At 43.2% G+C, this 17,085-nt stretch overlaps 1 long non-coding RNA gene across 1 annotated transcript in view; it reads left to right on the plus strand.

Moving 5' to 3' along the window:
- LOC147579554 (uncharacterized) overlaps positions 1-14,665 on the plus strand; it is a 386,247-nt gene extending 371,582 nt beyond the window's left edge. Inside the window, exon 3 of the long non-coding RNA XR_015254074.1 lies at positions 14,644-14,665. This is a non-coding gene — a long non-coding RNA (uncharacterized LOC147579554). The remainder of the gene's footprint in view (positions 1-14,643) is intronic.
- Positions 14,666-17,085: the final 2,420 nt, after the last annotated feature.

Genomic DNA, 17,085 nt, shown 5'->3' on the forward strand with positions numbered 1-17,085 from the left:
TGGAAAGTCACAGCATCTGCGCTATCCAAGCGTGTCACTTAGAGGCAAGATCCAAGTCACTGGAGACAGACGCAATTACCTCTTTGTTAACTGTGACATGTGGTGACTACATATATCCTGATCCTGGTATTTTTGTGAAGTTAATTCATGTGACCTATGAGCCTTTTAGCAAAACCGCAAGGAGAGAGACAGAATTAGATTCTAAAGGAAAAGTATATAAAACAAAACAGTTTAGAAATAGCTAACAACATATATTCAGCTATCGCTTTAAAAATCAAACTTGAGCAGCACATGGGTGGCTCAGTCAGTTAAGCGTCCGACTTCGGCTCAGGTCATGATCTCACGGTTCATGAGTTCGAGCCCCACGTCCGGCTCTGTGCTGACAGCTCGGAGCCTGGAGCCTGCTTCAGATTCTGTGTCTCCCTCTCTCTCTGCCCCTCTACCATTCACGCTCTGTCTTTTTGTCTCTCTCTCTCGAAAAAAAAAAAAGTTAAAAAAAATCAAACTTGAAAAAAAAAACACCTCTTAAATGTTTTTAGTTCATCTATTCTAGGGGAGAAAAATGTCCATAAGTTAGCTGAAAACTCACATGATGTTTTGAGATGCCTTCATCTCATCATGAAAATATTCAAGAGAATCAATGTAGCCTAAGCCCTTTCTTTCTTCTTTTTCAAAGGTGCAGTCTTTTTGTTAAAGGTCAATGAGAAGCATTGGCCCCATTTCTCTGCAAGCCTCTGGCGTGCCCTCAGGACAAGACTAGCGATGAGCCTGTGGGGGCGGTGGGGACAGGAGAGGCTGGGGAGGACGGGAGAGAAGGGTTTCACGCTTATTGAGTGCGTGTTTCCTGACGGTCCTGTCGCTGAGTGCTGGCAGTGCGCTAATCGAGTCCTTCCCACGGGTGGCGGGGGGTTTCTACTAGCCTCTACTGGCAGATGGGGACACGAGGCTGAGAGCGCCCCAGGTCGTATGGCCCCTTCACCGGGACCCAAGCTCCTGATCCCGAACCTAACTGCACCCCCAGTTTCTCAGATGCTTGTATATTTGGAAAGATGTGGCATAAGTGACATGGAGGTGAAGGGTGGTCAGCAAGGCTGTCTTCCCTGGTGGAACTTTTGCCCCTTGGGATGAACCTTCGTGTCCGGGCTTCTGAGGACTTTCCTAACGATCAGTAATTTCGTTCTCCAGTAGCAACAGCCCAATTTTAACCTTTCATTGGCTGTCGGCAGAAAATACTACACAAGTTAAAGATGTGAAAGTTAAAAAAATAAGAAAACAACTTCTCCAACCCCCCGCCTCCAACCTTTACTGGCTTCATTATCATTTCCTGCTCTCTTAACTCTTCTTATCAACTTCCTCCCCCTATTTCTTTTCCTACGCGGGGTCTTCGATATCTGCTGATCACAGTGGCACCAGTGAAGTGAAGGATATTGATCCCTAGATGGACACATTGTGCTGCTTTTACCGCCCAGAGCCGTGCGCTTCCCTTGTGATAAGTTACAATATTAAATTTGGCTACACTTCACTTTTACCCCTCTTCCGTTCCCAGTCCCACCGCCTTTCGTTTGTGTTTTTGTGAAACAACATAAAATTGGCTAAACAAAACGTTAACTCTGTTTGTGAAAAAGCCATTTAAATCTAGGCGATAAAACAAAAAAAAAAATCAGCTATTGAAATATTTCATACTTAACAGGATTTGGAGTGAGTACTTACATTTATGAATAATCTTCACATAAGGAAAGAGGACTTGGAAAACTAAGGGATTGTAATTTCACGGTCTCTAGAATTTATTGATACAGATGGATTAAGCAGCCTAACCAGAAAGCAAGTTACAGGCATTCAGGTTTTGGGAGGGGGTGTTAAAAATGATTCAAACTTTCTACTGGTTTCTTCTGCTTTACTGACTGGGGGGAGAGAAGGGCATGCCAGAATTCAAAAGTATAATCAGTCATTGGTTTCATTCTCCTATTTATCTTTTAGTTCTAGACAATGGAAACTAATTAAAAAAATCCGACTCCTGACTTTCACATGACACGGGCAAGTTTAAGGAAAAGGAGACAAACAAAACAGATCTGGTCTTCATCTGTGGCCATCTGGCAGGAGTCATTACAAGAGGTGGTGACAATTCCTTGTGGTTTCCTTGTCCAAGCAAACACACGGCTCCAGGAGCTCTGGGCTCCTACACGTTCTTGGCCGGGAGTCAATGTGAAACGGTGAATCAGAAGCTTCATTTTTAGGTCCCCTCATCTGTAAACACTGAGCATCTATATCCCATCGAATTAATTCAGACTCTATGTTCCTGAACAGTGGAAATGATGCTGGAGGATGAACCACGTCATATAGAAGCTTTTAAATATTATTTTTGCAAGTTGGGACAATATCAACATCATAATTACCTTGAGATGCATGGAGAATCTAAAAATGTGGTTGTTTTTGTTATTGAGGAGGAGTTTTGATTTGAAGGGCCTTTTGATTTGTTCTTCCAGGGTTGGTTCTATGCACAGGACAAATGTGGCCTCTCCAATTCGCCATGCACGTTCTCAAGAAGGAACGGACTTCAGTTACCTTAGCCTTGCCCAAGGAAAGCTTACGTCAGACACTTAAGGAAGTGTGGGGAACTTCTCAGAGCACCGTTCGATGTTACAGAGCCTGTATGTCTCAGGTGTTACAGAGCTCCAGACTGGTTTCTGATTTATTAATTCACACAGTTCCTTGGGCCTATAATAAACTCCTCACTAGCCTGTGATATTTTCCTCAGTCACCAAACACAAGGAATGATTAGGGAGCTTTACAAACAACACTATCCATTTAAGCTGGTTCTAAACAAGAATTCAAAAGAAGGTTGAATCATTTCCATGTTACGTAGGTGATCGAATCTACTGTGAACTACAAAACTATAGTTACTGTAGATATATGTTTTCCTATCTCTGTGATATTTTAAAGTTTTTATTTATTTATTTTTATTAGAGGGGTAGTTTCATTGAGTCCTAGGGAGACCTACAGTAATTCTTGACCTATGGAAGGGCAGATACCTTCTTCTTCAAATAATTTTGAGTTCCTTTTACTCTTGTAGACTGATTTTTATTTTTAATTTATTTTTATTTTTTAAATGTATTTATTTATTTTTGAGAGAGAGAGAGAGAGAGAGCAGGGGAAGAGCAGAGAGAGAGGGAGAGAGAAAACCCAAAGCAGGCTTCACGTCGTAAGAGCAGAGTCTCACGGGGGCCTCGAACCCATGAACCACTGAAATCATGACCTTAGCTGAAATCAAGAATCGTAAACTTAACTGACTGAGCCACCCAGGAGCTCCTAGGATGATTTTTAGATATGTGTGTATGTAATTCTCTGAAATCCGCTTAAGAAATTTTGATTAGAACTTTGAAAATGATGTATCTATTTGTCTTCTCTTTTTCCTTAAAATCTATCTATCTATCATCTATCTATCTATTATTATCTATCATCTTTTACCTATCTGTTATCCATCTATCTATTATCTATGTATCTATGTATCTATTATCTATCTATCCATTATCTATTATCTATTATTCATCTATTTATCTATTATCTATCTATTATCTATTTACTATCTATTATCCATCTATCTGTCTATATGTATTATCTATCTATCTATCTATCTATCTATCTATCTATCTATCTATTATCTATTTATCTATTATCTATCTATCTATCAATCTATCTATCTATCTATCTAACGGTTTGAGTGTCTTAAAGCCTAATGTTCAGTGTAATGGTATTTGGGAATGGGGTCTTTGGGAGGTAACTGGGTTTGCATGAGGATGGGGGTGGAGTCCCCATGGTGGGATCGGTGGCCTTAATAAGGGATGTAGGGACCAGAGCATGCAATCTCTCTCTCTCTGTACCATGTGAGGACACATCAAGTCAGTATCTCCCTGCAAACCAGGAAGAGGTCCCAAACCAGGAACCAAATCAGCTGGCACTTTCATCATGGACTTTCCAGTCTCCAGAACTGTGAGATATGTTTACTGTTTAAGCTACTTCATTTTGGATTCTGGCATAGCAGTGTCGACCAACTAAAACAAAGACTTCGAACATCGTATTATTTAAAAAAAACTTATTTATAGGGGTACCTGGGTGGCTCGGTCAGTAGAGCATCTGACTCTTGATTTTGGCTCAGTCATGATCTCATAGTCATGTGATTGGGCCCCAAGTTGGGTTCTGTGCTGACAGCATGGAGCCTGCTTGGGATTCTCTCTGTCCCTCTCTCTTTGCCCTTCCTCATTCACCCTCTTTCTCTTTCTTTCTCAAAATAAATAAATGTTTTAAAATATATTTAAAAAACCCCTTATTTATAGGCACTTTAGAGTTTGTAGTAGCTGTTGTGAAATACTTATTTATATTTATTAGATTATTATTATATTACAATTGAGTTTTTGTTGGTGTGTAGTAATATTACTTGAGTTCTGATTTGGAGCACAGAGAGTTTTTCAATGTTACTTTTCCTGTTAATTGCTTATCTATTCTCTTAAAAGTCCTATGAGGATGATCCTATAAGTCAATGGCAATAATAATTTTATTTCTTCTTAGATTAGTTATTTCACGAACGATGTTCTGTTTGTACTCCCGTTAATGCAAGCCATTCACTTCCATAAATTGGTCCCAGTTTCCCAGGGTGACTAGCACAGAGTAGGTAGATTAAAACAGAAATTTATCCTCTCGCAGTTCAGAAGGTCAGAAGTCTGAAATCCAGGTGTTGTCAGGTGTTAAACCTGGAAGGATTGTTCCCTGCCTCTTTGGTTTCTGGTGGTTGTTGGTAATCTTTGGTGTCTCTTAGTTTATGATAATATCACTCCAATCTCTGCCTCTGGCTTCACATGGCTTTATTCCCCATGCGTGTCCCTGTTCAAATTTCCTCCTTCCTGTAAGGACACTTGGGTCAGGGACTGCTCTAATCCAGTGTGACCTCATGTTAACTTCATCACACCTGCGAAGACCTTGTTTCCAAATAAGGTCATGTTCACAGGTTCCAGGTGGACACAGAAATTTTTTGAGGGGAGGGTACACTATTCAACCCAGTAGAGTCCAACCCCTGGCACCCCAAAATTCATGTTCTCTCATGTGCAAAATACATTCACCCCATCTCAGCATCCTCCAAAGTCTTAAACCATTCCAGCATTAACACTACATCCAAACCTCATCTAAATATTACCCTTTGGAAAAAGTTCCAAATCTCATTATCCAAATGATCTAAATCAGGTATGAGTAGGACTCTTGGTCGAATCCATTCTGGGCCCAAATTTCTTTCCCTCCGCAGAACAGTGGGACCAGAAAACAAGTTATTTGCTTCCAAAGTACAATGGTGGGACAGCATAGGATCACCATTTCCATCCAAAAGGGATTAATGGAAAGAACAAGGGTGGGGGTGGAGAGTTGGGGAGGGGACTGGTCTAGAGAAAGTTCTTGACTCCTCCAGGAAAGCTCCACTAGGTTAAGGCTGAGAACGATCCTCTGTGGTTTGATGCTCTGTCCTTGGGGCCTTCCAGGATGGCAGCTTTGCCTTCTGTGGAGTCTGGCTCCACAGCCCTGCCCTGGAAGTCATTCTGTTCGTCTGTCCCTGTCATTCCATGCTGGCCGTGGTTCTGCCGATACAAAGTTCTCGAAAACCTTGTCAGTCTCCAGGGGACGTCAGAGACCAGCTCCTTTAAATGTGAGCATTCTACGCCGTTCCTTCCTGGATAACCAGCCAGAGAAGGTCGACTGGATCCACAAGTCCCACATCTAGTCTCTTTAACAAATGGTTTTCCAGTCACACCCTTGGCCCTGTTTCTAGAGCAGGCTATCTGGAAAGACTGAGAATTTTCCAAATCATCGAGTGCTGGTTTCTTTTCTCTTAACAGCTCATTGCTCAGTTTCTTCCTTTCTGTAGCATTTAACTACAAAAAGCAAGGAGAAACCAGGTGACACCTTCCAGTTTTGCTCGGAAATCTCGGCTCAATACCCAAGTTCACTGATTACAAGTTGCACTTTCCACCCAGCGGTAGAACCCACAACGTGGCCAAGTTTCTGCCGCTTTATAACAAGGTAGCCTTTCTTCCAGGCTCAGGTGACGTGCTCCCTATTTCCAGCAGGGACCCCGTGTCTGTCGCTTCTGTTCGCTTTTCCTCGTGCTGATTTGTTTCCCGTGGTGTCATTTTTTTCAGTTCATCTTCAGCCGCCTTTGTTGTTCGACGAGCCCTGTGTTGGGCCATCTGTACAACTTGTATATCCGTTTAATGCTTTATTTTGTTACAGTTCCCATTGTCTGCTGATTGTGCGCAGTAACGCAATTGATTTCTGATCTTTGTAAATTCAATTTTGGATTTCGGTAGTTGTTTTGTGGGTTTCCTAGGATACTTCGTGCAAACAGCCATGTCATTTTCTGTTGTGCTCCATTCTTCCCTGACGATGTGAATTTCTTCCTGGTCCAAGTCACTACTGTCCCCTGTCTTTGTCTTCTTATCTGAGATGGTTTTTACCTTCCTGAAGAATATGTTTGTTGGATGTAGAATTGTGGCTTGACAGGTTTTTTTTTCCCTCTCCTCCAACACTTATTATGTTGTGCCTCTGTCTTCTGACTCCAAAATCTCTGACAAGAAATCAGAAAATATTTGAATCAGTTTTTTTTTTTTTTTTTTTTTTTTTGCATGTGGGTAATGTATCATTTTTCTCTGGCTTATTTTAAAACACTTTTTTCTTTGGTGTTCAGTATTTTGATTATGATGTGCTTACTCATTTTCGTGCACACCCACTCTCGGGATTCAGCGAGTCCCTTGATTCTCTAAATTAGAGCTTTCGCCAAACTGAGACTTTTTCAGCCTTTTTTTGGTATTTTTTTTTATTTTTTGAGAGCATATTTTCTTTTAGGCCACTGAGATGAGTTAAAACACATAAACCCAAACCCGGTCTGCTTATCCCAATACATGTTCATTTGGGAATCAGTGTGCATCGATGACTGTCTTTTCTCTTGAGAATGGGTTTGTTTGTCCTTTCTTCATCTGTTGGCTGAATCTATTGTTTCCCGAATACTCTGAAGGTTTAGAGACTCTGAATTCTGTTGTATTCCCAAATAGAGTGCTGATTTTCTAAGCTTCAGCAGGCAATTAATCATTTTGGACTGATAAACATTGCCTTTTTGGTGCAGCTCAAAATTCACTTTAAAATTCTGTGAGTTTGGGGCGCCTGGGTGGCGCAGTCGGTTAAGCGTCCGACTTCAGCCAGGTCGCGATCTCGCGGTCCGTGAGTTCGAGCCCCGCATCGGGCCCTGGGCTGATGGCTCGGAGCCTGGAGCCTGTTTCCGATTCTGTGTCTCCCTCTCTCTCTGCCCCTCCCCCGTTCATGCTCTGTCTCTCTCTGTCCCAAAAATAAATAAAAAACGTTGAAAAAAAAGTTTAAAAAAAAAAAAAATAAAATAAAATTCTGTGAGTTTGCACGATTCAAAATGAGCCAGTCAGTTGGCCAAACTTTTTACACGGAACTCCACCTCTCTCTGGCTCTGTTCTTTTCGGAATATCTTCCTCACTTTCTAGTGGCAATGGTTATTCCAAACCCTGTCCTGTGTTTCTGAAGGCCAGAAAAAGTATGGATTTCCATCAGTGTTTTACCCTGTCAGTGCTGAACCCAGCCTGACTCTCAGGCTTAAGTCATTAAAAAAACAGGAAAATCACTCCAGGCCATTCTTTCTTCCGAACTGATTCTCTGTTATAAACTTCCTGCTTTTGTTCACTCTCTGCTACCTCCAGGCAGGTTTTAAAAAATTTATCCGAGTGTATAGCTGTTATTTGTGGGAAAATTGGTCTGGCAGGAGCTTCCGTGGCCTTGCCTGACGAGGAGCACAAAAGACATGGTTTTGCATTTTCCTTGGCTGGACTCACCAATTATTTCATGTACCCAAAATATATTTTCTCTTAATTTACCAGCTTGGGGGAGGGTCCATGACGCCCCCTTTTTTTAAGCTTATTTATTTTGAGAGAGAGAGAGAGAGAGAGAGAGAGCACATGTGAGTGGGGGGGAGGGCAGAGAGACAGAGCGAGAGAGAGTCCCAAGCAGGCTCTGAGCTGTCAGCGCAGAGCCTAACGTGGGGCTCAAACCCATGCACCGTGAGATCGTGACCTGAGCTGAAGTCAGACGCTTAACCGACTGAGCCAACCCAGGTACCCCCACAACCTTTTGATAATATTTTTGTATTATGTCGCTGTGTGAAGATCAAACTAGGATTTAATTTTTCACAAAAAGTATTTTCTTCCCCCAAACCAGAGTCCCATGAGAATGGCTAGTGCTTTTGTAGTATTTCTGGCCCTGTTTGGGGCACGTTTCTATTTCTAGAACTCTTACTGTGAACAGCATTCCTACAAGAGTCTCGACATTAGGCAAATGTCTGTTTGAAGTTTCAAACCTTGTATACGTTTAAGACAATGTACTCTCTTCTCTTCTGGTGTGGGTATTAACACATACTTCTTTTCATACCTAGGAGATTATTATCACACACCTAGGAGATTTTCACAGCCTTTAACCGACTGAAAGAAATAGAAAAGTATCGAAAGAATTATAGTCCTTGATAAAAGACTCCTTGATCAACGAGCAGGAAAGATGGCCCCTGCTTGACGAAGCCACTTGGAATGTGATACGATGACTTATTTTCCGAGTCTACCAGAGCAAAATTTCTAGATCCATTAGCGAGACAAGCCATAATCACAGAGTTTACAGATCTTGCTAAAAATAATGGGGACGTGTATGACAGTGGAATCACTACCCTATTCATCAGTGACTCTCTGAGATGAAAGGGAAAAGGGGCCAGAATGGCCACCAAATGTGTATTATGACTGTGCTTCGTGAGTGATAACATTTCTTGTGAATATTCTGATGTTGTGTAAAGAGACCTGAAATATACTTTTTATGTAATAGTGAAAAACTTTTGAAAACCTCAATTGATGTAAAATTGTTTGCAAAATCAAAAATCCCTACAAGAAAGTATTGTAACATTAAAAAGAAAGTTATTCTAAAACAATGACTCATGAAAGAGTGTTAAGAGCCATATGCTTAACTGCTGAATCATTCCAGGAAAATCTTAGTGGTTTGGAACGTTATTTTTATTACTGGGTTAGTGATATTTTTGAAAATCCAAATATGTAATTATATATATTATATATATTATATATTATATGTAATATGTAATGCTTTTAGCAATGCATTAAAATAATAAGTAGCTAACGCTTTTATTGTAAACAGGCTATATTGTGATAAAAATGCCTATCAGTCTGTTATTTTCCTAAAAACTCTAAGCAATACCATTACTCACTTGTGATTCATGTTTTCCTAATAATATTATATTCTGTATTGAGTTATAGTCTGTGGTATTGAGAACAAAGATTTTGCCTCTGGCTGTTATCTAAAAAGGTGAATAGAAAAACATTTTCTATATATTCTTATATAGAAAGAGAAATATAAGGAGAAATCCCTTCAACTATTTTGAATTTCGTGGAAGTTTGGATAATCAGGAGGTGAATATATCATTACCATTATTTCCCAAACCAAAGCCCGGTGAAAAACAAAATAAACAGATTGCCTTTGAAGCTGGGTTCTATCCATCACTGGTTGTGTAACTGTGGAAATATTATTTAAGATCCTCATTTTGTAATTTGTAAAATAGGAGTCTATTCTATTAACTTCTTCAAAAGATTGTTGGAAATAGTAAATTACACGATATGTGTGAAAATGCTAGGCATAGTATCCACAAATGAAAGAGTGTTTTTTTTACGCTTTTCCCTATATTCACAGCTTGTAAATTTCATTTTATTTATTTATTTTTCATTAAATTTTTTTAATGTTTATTTTATTTTTGAGAGAGAGAGAGAGCACAAGAAGGGGAGGGGCAGAGAGAAAGGGAGACACAGAATCTGAAGCAGTTTCCAGGATCTGAGTTGTCAGCACAGAGCCCGATGTGGGGCTCGAACTCACAAACCATGAGATCATGACCTGTGCCAAAGTTGGGTGCTTAACCGACTGAGCCACTCCGGCGCCCCAACGCAGTTTGCAAATTTTAAATACATTATATTTTCCAAAGCAAACCGTGGAATTTTATAATACATTTGATTCCCCACTAAATGGATCTTAACCACAAGGTTGTTTAAACAGACCTTACAGTCTAGCAAGATCAATCATAATAAAAAACTAACAAAATACGAGTTTGAAATCTCGTAGTGAAATGCACTAGCGAGGAATTCGCAGATGGAGAAATCTATTGTGAGAAATGACCAATCTAAGTCATTTTGGTGCAAGTGTAATCTGCAAGGAGAAAAGAGCAGCCCACTCTAATATGCCTAGTAAATCATTATCCAGGGGATAAATTATGCATTTACGGTGAAACCTGAGTGAGCTGGCTCTGCTTGTGGTCGATAGAGTGAAGACGGTGATTGCCAAAAATGCAGCTCTCCCAGTATGAAGAACGGGGCTTGCCTCTGTAGCGTATTTCCAGAAGGATGCTCCCACCACGTAGTCCAACTGAGGACTTCACATTTTAAGGCACTCTATTTCCTCTGAGTCTGGTAAGTTCAAAGTCATGAAATTACTTATGAGTCTGAAAAGATACGGCCACGGGAGGTCAGAGCGGGTGATGGAGGAACGACCCCTGAAGCTCCTCTGCTCTAGGAAAGCAATGAGAACATTAGCAACAGTGATCAGAATAGACTTTTTCAGAGCTCAGGAAACTAACCAAAGACAACAATCCAGGGAATGTTTATTTAAAAAAAGAAAAAGAAAAAGCAAACAAAAACCTGCTTAATCTTGGTAAGAACAGCAAGTTTTGTGGAGTTTTAACAGAACTTTTCCCATTCCCCCTCCGCGCTCTCAGCTCTGTGGTGGCCTTGGAAACACCATACGCTCCTGGGGAAGACGGGCAGCCTGGCAGCGACCCATGGCACAAGCCCAGTTCCCAGACAACTGTTATTATTTTAACCGGCTGTGGTTCCCAGAAGACCCCGCTCGTCAGCCTTGTCTCGATCTGAACGGACTCAGAGATCACCGAGAGCAGCAGCTTTTTGGAAGGCATCTGTTGAAATTGATCAGGCAACATTTTCATTTTCCAGTGGCCCTAGGGTGGGTGACAATATGCCCAACAATAGGCCAACCAAACGGTTACAAGGAAAAGCTGGAGGACGAAGATATCTTGTGTGTGTGTGTGTGTGGGGGGGTGGGCGGTTAATAAAGCCCTGGCATATTCCTGGGCATCTGGAAGGCTCCGTGCACGTGCAGAACTGTGCTCATGCCCAGGGCTGTGCCCGTGCTTAGGGAAGATCTAAGTTGTGGAAGCTCTCACGGCTGGCTGACCCCGAGACTCTGCTCAAGTACAAAGTGAGGCTGAGGTAGAATTTTCAGACACCTGGCTGGGTCCTGAAGGCATTCGCGAACACCAGCACAGAGCCCGTCAACAGAGACTGAGAGCCTTCTTGCTTCCAGGCATTTAAGGAAATGCCTCTCAAATCATTAGCTGACCGCGAAGCTAACTGAGCACAAAGAACACAGACTTTCAGAACTGGTTCTGAACATTCATTAACAAAGAACAACACACACTGTGTGTCTGTATGGATCTGGTTTCCAGTGTTGACATTACATTATTTAAAATTCCCGTTTTAAACAAAAATCACTGTATGCGCAAAGGAAGAGGAAGGTAGGACCTATACAACAGAAGAAAAGCCGTCAACGGAGACCACTCCTGAGGAAGCCCAGATACTGTGTTAAGAAGGCAGGGATGCCATTCACGAAACTGCTTGTCCTGGGTTTGGCAATGCCCCCCACCCTCACATCCACACCCATCAAGAACTTCAGACAGTGAGCTTATTTGAAAATAGAGTTTTTACAGATGGAACTACCTAAGTCACAATGATGTCATCCTGGATGAGGGTGGGGCCTAAGGGTGTCTGTAGGACTCGATTCAACATCAGCAGAATACACAGTTTTCTAAAGAGCATCTGGAACATTCTCCAGAATAGATCATAGGATAAGCTGTAAAGTGAGACCCCCCCCTTTTTAAACAAAAAAAAGTTTATTTATTTATTGAGAGAGCGAGAGAATCCCAAGCAGGCTCCACACTGTCAACGCAGAGCCCGATGCATGGCTTGAACTCACAAACCATGAGATCGCGACCTGAGCTGAAATCAAGAGTCAGAGGCTTAACCAACTGAGCCACCCAAGAGCCTGAAATGAGACCCTTTTTACAGTTAAAAATACTGAAATGGTGAGATATCAACTCTGATCGTAGCGGAATGGTATTCGAAATCGGCCACAGAAGAACAATTAGGAAATTCACAAATCTGTAGAATGTGTCCAAGAGACAAATCCACAGAGATTTGTCTAGATCAGTGTTGTCCAGGGGCTGAGGGGAGGGGGGGAAGGGGCATCCTGCTAGTGGCTACGGTATTTCTGTTCTCTGGAGTGAAAATATTTGAGACGTATATAGTGGTGATGAATAAACCACTCTGTGAATAAGTACACTGAAAACCACTGATAGGTACACTTCAAAAATGTGAATTTCATGGTGTATTTTAATCTGTAAAATGTGTATTTTAATTTGTAAAAATGTATGCAGAAAAAGGCACAGTCATGGAATAGAGAAACAGACCTCTTGACACACACACACACACACACACACACACACACACACCCCATATATATATATTTAACAGGAGCACTTATGGCCAGAAATGGACTAGACACAGGAACCGTTTTCACAGGAAAATTACAAGCACTCATATCCTGTATTTCAAGCAATCTGGATTTGGTAACAAAACCCACGACAGCGTTCGTTATGTAACTGTTTGTTTTAAAATATACTGACTTAGTGGAGACAGTGAGTCTTTAATTCCCACTCATTTATGTGGTAGTCATAGCACCTCACCAAAACGTTCCAGTCTTAATCATAACAGGATTTGACATATTTGGGCAATTCTTTACATACTGTTCACATTACCTCATTTCATCCTTGCAACAACCTTTTCAGCTAGACTCAGCACTTTTGTTCTCATTTTATGTATGAGGAAACCAAAGAGCAGAGCATGTGAGGGTCCTATTCAAGATATCATAATACACCATTGATGGAGGCAGTCCCCAGCTCCTGATTCCCATTCTTAAATTACTTCCCAAACACACAGAAGGGAGAAAGAACTCCAGCTAAGAAAAGTGTCCATTAATTTAAACACTTGGCGAGAACATTTCTCCTACTGGCTTAAAAAAAAAAAAATCAAGCCAATATGTGGTTTCATTGTAGTGAATGAAATGTTCCCTCAGCTTTATTTTTAATGCCTCCCTCTTTTGAATGGGTTGAAGAACCTTTCATATCTAGCAGTTTTTACATTGCGAGACAGACTGTTCGTATCATCATGTTACTCTTCTATTTATTGATTTATTAAAAAATTTTTTAATGTTTATTTTTGAGAGAGAGGGAGAGACAGAGAGAGAGAATGTGAGCAGGGGAGGGGCAGAGAGAGAGGGAGACACAGAATCCGAAGCAGGGTCCGGGCTCTGAGCCATCAGCACAGAGCCTGACACGGGGCTGGAACCCACGAACCGTGAGATCATGACCTGAGCCGAAGTAGGACACTCAACCGACTGAACCACCCAGGTGCCCCATCACGTTACTCTTTTAAAAAGACATTTTGATTCTGGGTAGTTCACGGATACAAGTATGTTAACATGTTGGAACTTCATCTCTGTTTGTAGAAAATCCCAAGACGCGTGGAGAAGTTATTATGAATAGAAACAGGTCTATGCCTCAGGAAGATTCCTGAAGGGGCATTCAAAAACCCACCAGGAGGCTGCAAACACCCCGTGAAACCTGGCCCAGGGAGGTGATGCTCTGTCCTGCAGACAGAATACTGACAGGGAAAACTCTCTGAAAGCCGGGAGCCCCGTTGACACGGGGCTTCCAGGAGTTTCTATCTCGGTGCTTTTTTCCACACCACCTAGATTCGCTTGGCTGTGCCATCGGAATCTCTGACTGGAAACTGAATGGACCCAGCGTGTGTTTGGGGACTTCTGGGACTCGATCAGCTGACATCACCCAGGGCCCGAAACCGAACTCCACCCGGAGTCGGAGGTGGGGAATCCCTGGGGACTCGTTCCCATGACTCACCCCTGCTGTCTGCAAACAGCCGCTGGGAGACATGCCTGCTGAGTGTTTACTTACCGCGGTGACCGTGCCCTTGCCACTCCTGAGTGATTTTAAGTTGGACTGAAACAAAAGGAAACTCAAATGAGAACACAGTGTGACAAAGACTTTGCCCTTTCTCCAGAAACTCCGGATCTCGGGAGAGCCCTGTGCGGTAGCTGCCCTCGGCTGGGCTGGAGATTTGTGTTTACAGGGAACGTGAAAATCCAGGAAACTCGGACAGGGCTGGTAAATGTGAAGGAGGAAGAAACAGAAGCCAGGCTAGCTGGGCATGTGTGTGGGGCGGTTAACGTCATTGTAGTAAAAACATGTTTATTTGTGCCATTCTTAAATAGAGAGGTGTTTTCAAGGATGCTGAATGAGTTCATTCAAGCTTTTCCTGAAAAAGACTGCTTTAGGTTAACCTTTTTTAAAAAAGGACTTTGTTTTTTAAATTTTATTTATTTATTTTTTTACTGTTTATTTTTGAGAGAGAGACAGAGCGTGAGCGGGGGGGAGGGGGGGCAGAGAGAGAGGGAGACACAGGATCCGAAGCAGGCTCCGGGCTCTGAGCTGTCAGCACAGAGCCCGACGTGGGGCTCGAACTCAGAGACTGTGAGATCATGACCTGAGCCGAAGCCGGATGCTTAACTGACTGAGCCACCCAGGGGCCCCAAGGCTTTATTTTTTTAAGAGCAGTTTTAGAGTCACAGCAAAATGGGGCAAAATGTATGGAGATTTCCCATATACCTCCTGTCCCCCGCATCCCCCTCCAGCCCCACCCCCCGCCCCATCAACACCCCTACTTGATGGCACATTTGTTACCAAGGATGAATCTGCACAGACTTGTCATCATCACCCTGAGTCCACAGTTTACATTAATGGTCACATTCTATGGGTCAGGACACCTGTATAATGGCACATATGTACCATTATGATCCCATGCGGAGTATTTTCACTGCCCTAAAAAGTCCTTTGTGCTCTGCCTGTTCATCCCTCCCTCCCCCAAACCCTGGAAACCACTGATCTTTTTACTGTCTCCCTAGTCGTGCCTTTTTCCAGAATGTCATACAGTTGGATCACACATGTGTAATCTTTTCAGATTGTGTTCTCAGGTCACCTTCAGAAGGTTTTGGCTATTAAAAATTCAAGAGTGACAAATTTAGGAACTATTGCTATGAAAGAATAATTAAGACTTGCCATACTTTAGCACGTTATTATTGTAAAATGATGTTTTTTTTCCCCCCTGGATGACACAGTTTTCTAAGGCACAGTGGGAATTAAAGAAAGCTGTCCACACCGACTCTGTTCTCAGAGAAGGACAGGAGCGAGAACGTACATGTCGGCCAGAGACAGACAAGAGGGATAGAGCTGTCTGGCTGTAAAGGGGGCACTGGGGGGCCCAGAGCCCAGGCCGGAGGGAGGTGCTCTGCAAACAGTGTTAGGGGAGGAGACTTTATAGGCTGGACCATTCGGAGTCTTCGAGTCACAAGCTCACAGTTAAAATGGGACATGGGACACACGTAATCCCGTAGGCCGTTCATGCAGTCAGTGTCCTTTGTGGCCAACGGGGCTCCTGGGAGAGGAGCCCACGGAGGCGACACGTAGGACGAAGCCCCCAAAGCGCCCTTGGAGCTGAGCTGTGGCGTTGCCCTGAGACGCATGCCGAAGACTAGTTCTTTCTGAGAAGCGAGAGAACAGAAAAGGAGAAAGACAGAGTAGAAGGAGGCAGTGCAGACCTGGGTTGATCACCTCTGCTGCAGGGTCCGCTTATCTGCACGCTGGCCACAGAGTAGGACACGTTTACGCCAGGGTGACTGATTCCTGTTAAGGTTACAGTGAACTGTGTCACCACCTCCAGATACAGAGTATGAAGTGACTTCCTAAGTCTATCTGGCATACACCTTCGGTTAAGTCACTGCAAAGGAGATATTGCATAAATGCTTCCTTGGCTACTTTTGCAAAACTGTGTTCTCTCAAGAGTAACAGAAACAAAATTTGCCTGTTTTTCATCACGTAAAGCAGTGTAGTTGCCATAATATGGCTTTTGTATATTGAGTCACTTAGCCTACTCTGCCATTTGGTGCCCCAGTTTGGCTCCTGGACAGGCCCACAGCTCGTAGGCTTGAGTAACGCCCCATCCCCACCCGATCTTTCCTTTCTGTTAATAGGGTCTGGTGCGACCACGTGCCTGCTCGTTGTCGGTGGTCACCCAGGGTCAGTGGGGTTAGAGGAGGTGGGAGGGAAAGAAGGGAAAGGGTGAGGAGGAAGAAGAGGAGGAGGTCAGCGGGGAGAGGGCACAGAGAAGGGGACCCATGGAGGAATCTGCACAATGCAAGGTGCACAGGCTCCACTTACTCCTGACTGTTCGTACAGCTTCATAACACCCATCGTGGGCAGGCTGCATTCTCTGTCACCTGTCCTCTGGCACCACTGATCACCGTCCGCCCTTTCCTACTGATCTGCGATTGGTGACGCTGATCTCTGCCTACTGTGTTGCCCAGGGGCCTGTGCCCTCTGGCTCCTATAGGGTCAGCCACGGAGGCAGGGACGGCGATGGGAAGGGGGGATGTTGGGGTGTTTATTCCCTCCAGACGCCCTGTGGCACCATGTTCCAGAAGTGGCTACCATCCCCTCGAGGCACATCTTGTCCACTCAGGCCCTGGGGTAGCTGTGGCTTCCTGTGGCTGCTGGTCCCTGGTCACGTCACCACCTGTGGGAAGGGCATTTAGATCCCTTCACAGCTGGCACACTGCACCCCCACTGCTATGCAGGCCACTGTCACTTCTGCTGTGAAAAAGTGTCACAGCCAACAGCTCCTGGCCCACAAGGTTATGCCACTCTCTCCTCCTCGGGAACAGCTGGTGGCCAGCAACAGACTGAAGAGGGTATAAACAGGCCCCCTTTTAAAAAATACTTACTTATTTTTGAGA

Source organism: Puma concolor, chromosome B4 (genome assembly GCF_028749965.1).
Source record: "Puma concolor isolate L17-30 chromosome B4, mPumCon1.1.hap2, whole genome shotgun sequence".
Classification (NCBI taxonomy): Eukaryota; Metazoa; Chordata; class Mammalia; order Carnivora; family Felidae; genus Puma; species Puma concolor.